This window comes from Aphelocoma coerulescens, unplaced genomic scaffold (assembly GCF_041296385.1).
Source record: "Aphelocoma coerulescens isolate FSJ_1873_10779 unplaced genomic scaffold, UR_Acoe_1.0 HiC_scaffold_220, whole genome shotgun sequence".
NCBI lineage: Eukaryota > Metazoa > Chordata > Aves > Passeriformes > Corvidae > Aphelocoma > Aphelocoma coerulescens.
This window is the reverse complement of record NW_027183566.1, coordinates 145,001-152,500: the sequence shown is the minus strand read 5'-3', so window position 1 is coordinate 152,500 and position 7,500 is coordinate 145,001.

Sequence of the window (7,500 nt, the reverse complement as noted above, 5' to 3'; positions counted from 1 at the left end):
GGAACGGCAAACAGCGGAGGGGAAAAAAAAAAGGCACGACAGCGCGCGTCACATAACCCCGTGCTACCCACGGGGGCCGCGGGCCTGGGGGGCGAGGCGCGCGCCTCTCACTCCCCCCCCCTTTAATCCCAACGACCTCTCAAAGAACGCCTCCTTCTCGTCTCTCTCCCTTTCGGCGTTCGTGGCCCGCGCGCCTTTGTGCCGCGCTTCTCCGTCGTGCCGCGGCGGCTTAAGGCCGCGAGAAAAAAAAAAAAAACAAACAGCGTAAGGCCGGGGCAGGCACCCCCCCAGTGCAACCGCACAAGCCGGCACACACGCCTGAAACAGCGGACCTTCTCGCAACCCAGCCCACCGGCAACCACGGCAGCCGGGACAGGCCCGACACCACGGGCCGCCCCAGCGTCGCGGCTCAGTCGATGCCGGCCGAAAACAAGGAAGGGCGAGGCGCCGCCGCCTCGCCGGCAAGCATTCTCACAGGGCTCTCTCTTGTCGGGCTTCCGGTCCGCTCTCGGCAGCCGGCCACCGCAGGCCGGCCGCCGCCCCTGAGACCTTCCCGCCCGCTACGCGGGTTCCCCAGCTTAGGGCCGAGGAAGGGGGACGACTTCAACACACAGCGGGGGGGGGGGCGAGGCGCCGCCGCCCCGCCACAACATCGGGCGACTCCCGTCACCGAGCCCCTCGGCCGACCGGGCGAGGCCGGAGGCAAGGCCGCACGCCCCACCGGAGCGTCCCCGTGGCACCGCCGACACACCAAGCACAGGTCGGGAGCCGGGAACGGGGCGCCGCCACCTCGGCCAACTGGGCCCATCCTCGGAGCTCTCAGGGAAGGGCCGGGAAAAGCCCCGTCGGGGCTCCGCGAAACAGAGCGCGCCCCGGCCGCGTCCACCCCACCGGCTGCCAGCCACCGCACCAGACTGACAGCCGAAAACCGAGCCCGCCGAGCGGGCACCGGCTTAAGGCCGGGCAGAAAAGGAACGAGGCGCCGCCGCCTCGGCCACCACCGGACTTTCCCCTGCGGCCCCCCTGCACGGAGTCGGCAGCCGCCAGGGTCGGAGGGAGGATACACTCACGGGTCTCTCGCCACCCCACCTAGGCCGACAAGCGGCTCACACAGTCTCTCTCTTTTTCGGCCTTTCCCATCAACTGGGGCTGTGAAACCAGGATAAAAGCCACGCGACTCATATCCCGCTTATTCGACACTCTTCGTTCTGGCAACCGCGCGCGCGGCCGCCGCTCTCGACCTTCGACACAGGCACCGCCAGCCTGCGGGGACACGGCCCATCACCCGCTCCCATAATACGGACAGACGAGTCCAAGGCCCCGGACGCCTCCAAGAGAACCAATCGTACTTGACCGGGGCGGTGCGCTGGCGCACGCCGCCTCCTACCATGACGCAACTGGAGGCAGCCAGAAACAGCGACCCCTTGGTGAACTTCCAGGACGGGTGGGGCAACAGGTCTACCCGGCCCCTGCCGAAATTTGCCTAAGTCCCGCCGGAGCTGGGTAGACCTGTTCGCCCCGCGACCGGGCACCACCGCGGCGCCACGCCGACGGTTTCGGGGCGCGGCCGGCGGCCGCGGCCGGGCCCGGATCCGGGTAGACCTGTCCGCCCGGAGCCTTCCCCGGGCCGGGTAGACCTGTTCACGCCGAGACCGGGCGCCGCCAGGGGAGCCACGCGGGCAGTTTCGTGGCACGGCCGGCGGCCGCGGCCGAGCCCGGATCCGGGTAGACCTGTTCGCCCTCTGGCCGGACGCTGCCGGGACAGTACGCTGACGGCTCCGGCAACCGCTGGTGGCCGCAGCCGACCCCGGAGACAAGGCATCCTCCTGCCATCCCTGAGCCGGGGGAACCCCACAGCCCCGGAACGCCCCGGAACCGTATGGCTCTAGCAGCCCTGTCCCGCCTGAGAACCCGGTTTCAAGACCAATACGTATTTTCGACAAAACTCAACCTTTAATTTTTGAACGAGTACATCTTTCTTCTGCTAGGAACAAGGAAGTTTCCTGGGGAAAAAAAAAATTCTTTGCGAATTTTACTCCGTTTTCTTGGGCGCCCACACCACAGCCGGCCACGCTCGGGAGGATCGTGTGCCCTTAGCTCGGCCAGCCCACACACATTGACGCACCAAAACGGACGCCCCTCCCCACCCCACCCCGGGCACCACGCCCAGCCCCACCAGAGCAGAGCACCTCTAGGGAGACAGCGGGGAGGGGAAGCAGGTGCATAGGAACAGGGAACGAAGCCGATGGCCGCCGGCGCGACTGGCCCCGCCCACCAGGAGGGGCCGGGGCCGAGGCCGGGGGGACCGGGCGGCCGCCTTCGGGCCGGTTCTTTCGGGGTCCGCCGAGGTCCCCGTCTCCCGCCGCCGCTTCGGGGGGCCGCGGGGGCGCCGCGCCCAGGTGCCCGAGGCCGGCAGGCAGCGGGCGAGCCCCGGCGGGACGAGCCCCGCCCGCCGGCGAGGGCCGGGCGGCGGCCGGGGCCGGGCCCGGATCCGGGTAGACCTGTCCGCCCGGAGCCGTCCCCGGGCCGGGTAGACCTGTTCACGCCGAGACCGGGCGCCGCCAGGGGAGCCACGCGGGCGGTTTCGTGGCACGGCCGGCGGCCGCGGCCGAGCCCGGATCCGGGTAGACCTGTTCGCCCTCTGGCCGGACGCTGCCGGGACAGTACGCTGACGGCTCCGGCAACCGCTGGTGGCCGCAGCCGACCCCGGAGACAAGGCATCCTCCTGCCATCCCTGAGCCGGGGGAACCCCACAGCCCCGGAACGCCCCGGAACCGTATGGCTCTAGCAGCCCTGTCCCGCCTGAGAACCCGGTTTCAAGACCAATACGTATTTTCGACAAAACTCAACCTTTAATTTTTGAACGAGTACATCTTTCTTCTGCTAGGAACAAGGAAGTTTCCTGGGGAAAAAAAAAATTCTTTGCGAATTTTACTCCGTTTTCTTGGGCGCCCACACCACAGCCGGCCACGCTCGGGAGGATCGTGTGCCCTTAGCTCGGCCAGCCCACACACATTGACGCACCAAAACGGACGCCCCTCCCCACCCCACCCCGGGCACCACGCCCAGCCCCACCAGAGCAGAGCACCTCTAGGGAGACAGCGGGGAGGGGAAGCAGGTGCATAGGAACAGGGAACGAAGCCGATGGCCGCCGGCGCGACTGGCCCCGCCCACCAGGAGGGGCCGGGGCCGAGGCCGGGGGGACCGGGCGGCCGCCTTCGGGCCGGTTCTTTCGGGGTCCGCCGAGGTCCCCGTCTCCCGCCGCCGCTTCGGGGGGCCGCGGGGGCGCCGCGCCCAGGTGCCCGAGGCCGGCAGGCAGCGGGCGAGCCCCGGCGGGACGAGCCCCGCCCGCCGGCGAGGGCCGGGCGGCGGCCGCGGCCGGGCCCGGATCCGGGTAGACCTGTCCGCCCGGAGCCGTCCCCGGGCCGGGTAGACCTGTTCACGCCGAGACCGGGCGCCGCCAGGGGAGCCACGCGGGCGGTTTCGTGGCACGGCCGGCGGCCGCGGCCGAGCCCGGATCCGGGTAGACCTGTTCGCCCTCTGGCCGGACGCTGCCGGGACAGTACGCTGACGGCTCCGGCAACCGCTGGTGGCCGCAGCCGACCCCGGAGACAAGGCATCCTCCTGCCATCCCTGAGCCGGGGGAACCCCACAGCCCCGGAACGCCCCGGAACCGTATGGCTCTAGCAGCCCTGTCCCGCCTGAGAACCCGGTTTCAAGACCAATACGTATTTTCGACAAAACTCAACCTTTAATTTTTGAACGAGTACATCTTTCTTCTGCTAGGAACAAGGAAGTTTCCTGGGGAAAAAAAAAATTCTTTGCGAATTTTACTCCGTTTTCTTGGGCGCCCACACCACAGCCGGCCACGCTCGGGAGGATCGTGTGCCCTTAGCTCGGCCAGCCCACACACATTGACGCACCAAAACGGACGCCCCTCCCCACCCCACCCCGGGCACCACGCCCAGCCCCACCAGAGCAGAGCACCTCTAGGGAGACAGCGGGGAGGGGAAGCAGGTGCATAGGAACAGGGAACGAAGCCGATGGCCGCCGGCGCGACTGGCCCCGCCCACCAGGAGGGGCCGGGGCCGAGGCCGGGGGGACCGGGCGGCCGCCTTCGGGCCGGTTCTTTCGGGGTCCGCCGAGGTCCCCGTCTCCCGCCGCCGCTTCGGGGGGCCGCGGGGGCGCCGCGCCCCGGTGCCCGAGGCCGGCAGGCAGCGGGCGAGCCCCGGCGGGACGAGCCCCGCCCGCCGGCGAGGGCCGGGGCGGGGGCCCGGGCCGGGGCCGGGGCCGGCGGCCGGGGCCGGGGCCGGGGCCGGGGCCGGCGGCCGGGGCCGGGGCCGGGGCCGGGGCCGGGCGGCCGCCTTCGGGCCGGTTCTTTCAGGGTCCGCCGAGGTCCCCGGCCCCCGCCGCCGCTCCGGCGGGCCGCGGGGGCGCCGCGCCGAGGCGCCCGATGCTGGCAGGGAGCGGGCGGCCCCCGGCCCATGTTCACACGGAGAGATAGGCAGACACAGGGACTCTCAGACCCACTCACAGCCCCGCCGCCCCCCTCTCTTTTTGCCGCGGACGGCCACAGCTGCACACTCATCGACACAGACAGACACACACAGACATAGGCACGCCTGCGCATGGACGCGCACACTTGCCGCAGATGCGCTCCGTCCCCCTCCCTCCCGTCGCCCTGTCTCTCGAGGGTTGGGGGCACTCCTGCTCTCCACCATCTGCCTCCCTGGCGCCACCCTCAGACTTTTCTCGCCCCTGCCCAGGGTCCCATCAGCCAGTTCGGACGGCGGCGACGGCAGCAGCAGGGGGGCGAGGACTTGGGTGCCGAGGCAGCCAGGGTGTTCGGCGAGCAGGCCGAGAGCCTGGTGCAGAAGTAGGGCCAGCGACAGTCTGGAGGTGGTGGCGGGATGCTTGGCACTGTCTCTTTTTGAAGAAGCATCCTGTTCAGGTCGCTCTGAGCCTCTCGGTTCGATGGCGTTCCTTCCTGCCTACCCCCAGCCCCGGTCAAGCCTGCGGCAGGACGGAAGCGAGGCGGGCGGATGAGGGAGTGAGAGATGCAGAAATCAAGGTGGGAGGTGGGGCAAGGGCACGGCAGGCTTTCGAGGGCCGGGAGCCGGGCTTAGAGAGCGGATGCTGCTGGCCGTTTTGGCACGGAGGCGGCGGGAACGCCGCCGGCTCCTAAAGAGTCCCTCCTTCCCTCTCCGGCAGTGGCATGGGGAGCGGGCTGCAGGCAGGGTGGCGACAGGGCGGGCTGGAGCTGGGGAAGCGCGCGGCAGGGGGTGACGCTGACGGCCGCTCAGGCATGGAGCCAGAAGGGACGCCGCCGTCTGGGACCGAAAGTCACTCGCCTTCACGTCCCAGCTTTCGGGGCGGGGGGGGGGGAGGGGGGGACCAGCGCGTGCGAGCTGCCGTGTGTGGCGGGTGCGTGCGGGGCTGCCAGACGTGCGGGCTGGCCGCCCAAGACGTGCTCGCGGGCCTGGACTGGGTCCCGGGGCTGCGGGTCCGATCGACGAGACCTGGTCTCCCCAGCACCAGGAGGGGAGGCCGGGTCCACCCACATTGGGGGGGTGGGGGGGAGGGGAGGTGGGCAGGGGGCAGGCCCCGAGCTCCAGGAGGAGAAATCTACAAAGGAAACAAATCTACGGGCCGCTCATGTGACTAGGGTTCCAAGCGGGGCCTGGAGAAGGAGGTCTGCCCAGAGCTACACGGCAAACCCATAGGGCCGGACGGGGGAAGCCAACAGGCGTCGCCCGGTGCTAAGCGCCCAGCCGGGCGGGGCATGGCGAAGCCAAGAGGCGTGGCCCGGCGCTAAGCGCCCGGCCGGGCGGGGCCTGGCAAAGCCAACAAGCGTCGGCCGGCGTTAAGCACCCGGCTGGGCGGAGCCGGAGAAGCCAACAGGTGTCCGCCGGCGCTAAGCGCCCAGCCGGGCGGAACCGGGCGAAGCAACCAGGTCTACCCCGGCGCTAAGCGTTAGGCCGAGCGGGGCCGGGCGAAGCCAACCAGCGTGGCCCGGCGCTGCGCGCCCGGCCGGGCGGGGCCGGGTGAAGCCAAGGGGCGTCCCCCGGCGCTAAGCGTTAGGCCGGGCGGGGCCGGGTGAAGCCAAGGGGCGTCCCCCGGCGCTGAGCGCCCAGCCGGGCGGGGCCGGGCGAAGCAACCAGGTCTACCCCGGCGCTAAGCGTTAGGCCGGGCGGGGCCGGGCGAAGCCAACCGGCGTGGCCCGGCGCTGCGCGCCCGGCCGGGCGGGGCCGGGTGAAGCCAAGGGGCGTCCCCCGGCGCTAAGCGTTAGGCCGGGCGGGGCCGGGTGAAGCCAAGGGGCGTCCCCCGGCGCTGAGCGCCCAGCCGGGCGGGGCCGGGCGAAGCAACCAGGTCCACCCCGGCGCTAAGCGTTAGGCCGAGCGGGGCCGGGCGAAGCCAACCGGCGTGGCCCGGCGCTGAGCGCCCGGCCGGGCGGGGCCGGGTGAAGCCAAGGGGCGTCCCCCGGCGCTAAGCGCCCAGCCGGGCGGGGCCGGGCGAAGCAACCAGGTCTACCCCGGCGCTAAGCGTTAGGCCGAGCGGGGCCGGGCGAAGCCAACCGGCGTGGCCCGGCGCTGAGCGCCCGGCCGGGCGGGGCCGGGTGAAGCCAAGGGGCGTCCCCCGGCGCTAAGCGTTAGGCCGGGCGGAGCCGGGCGAAGCCAACCGGCGTGGCCCGGCGCTAAGCGCCCGGCCGGGCGGGGCCGGGTGAAGCCAAGGGGCGTCCCCCGGCGCTAAGCGCCCGGCCGGGCGGGGCCCGGCGAAGCCAAGAGGCATCCTCCGGCGCTAAGCATTGGGCCGGGCGGGGCCGGGCGAAGCCAACCGGCGTCGCCCGGCGCTAAGCGCCCGGCCGGGCGGAGCCGGGCGAAGTTAACAGGTCTACCCCGGCGGTAAGCGTTAAGCTGGGCGGGGCCAGGCGAAGCAACCAGGTCTACCCCGGCGCCTAGCACCCGGCCGGGCGGGGCCCGGCCAAGACACCAGGTCTACCCCGCCGCTAAAGGTCAGGCTGGCACGGCCGGACAGGGGTAGCAGGTGTACCCCGCCGCTGAGCGCCCGGCTGGCCGGGCCAGGCGAGAACAGCAGGTCTTCCCCGCTGCGCCAACAGGCTTGCAGGGCGCAGGCGAAGACACCAGGTCTACCCCGCCGCCTAGCGCCCGGCTGGCGGGGCCCGGCCAAGACACCAGGTCTACCCCGCCGCCTAGCGCCGGGCTGGCGGGGCCCGGCCGAGACACCAGGTCTACCCCGCCGCTAAAGGTCAGGCTGGCACGGCCGGACAGGGGCAGCAGGTGTACCCCGCCGCTGAGCGCCCGGCTGGCCGGGCCAGGCGAGAACAGCAGGTCTTCCCCGCTGCGCCAACAGGCTTGCAGGGCGCAGGCGAAGACACCAGGTCTACCCCGCCGCCTAGCGCCCGGCTGGCGGGGCCCGGCCAAGACACCAGGTCTACCCCGCCGCCTAGCGCCGGGCTGGCGGGGCCCGGCCAAGACACCA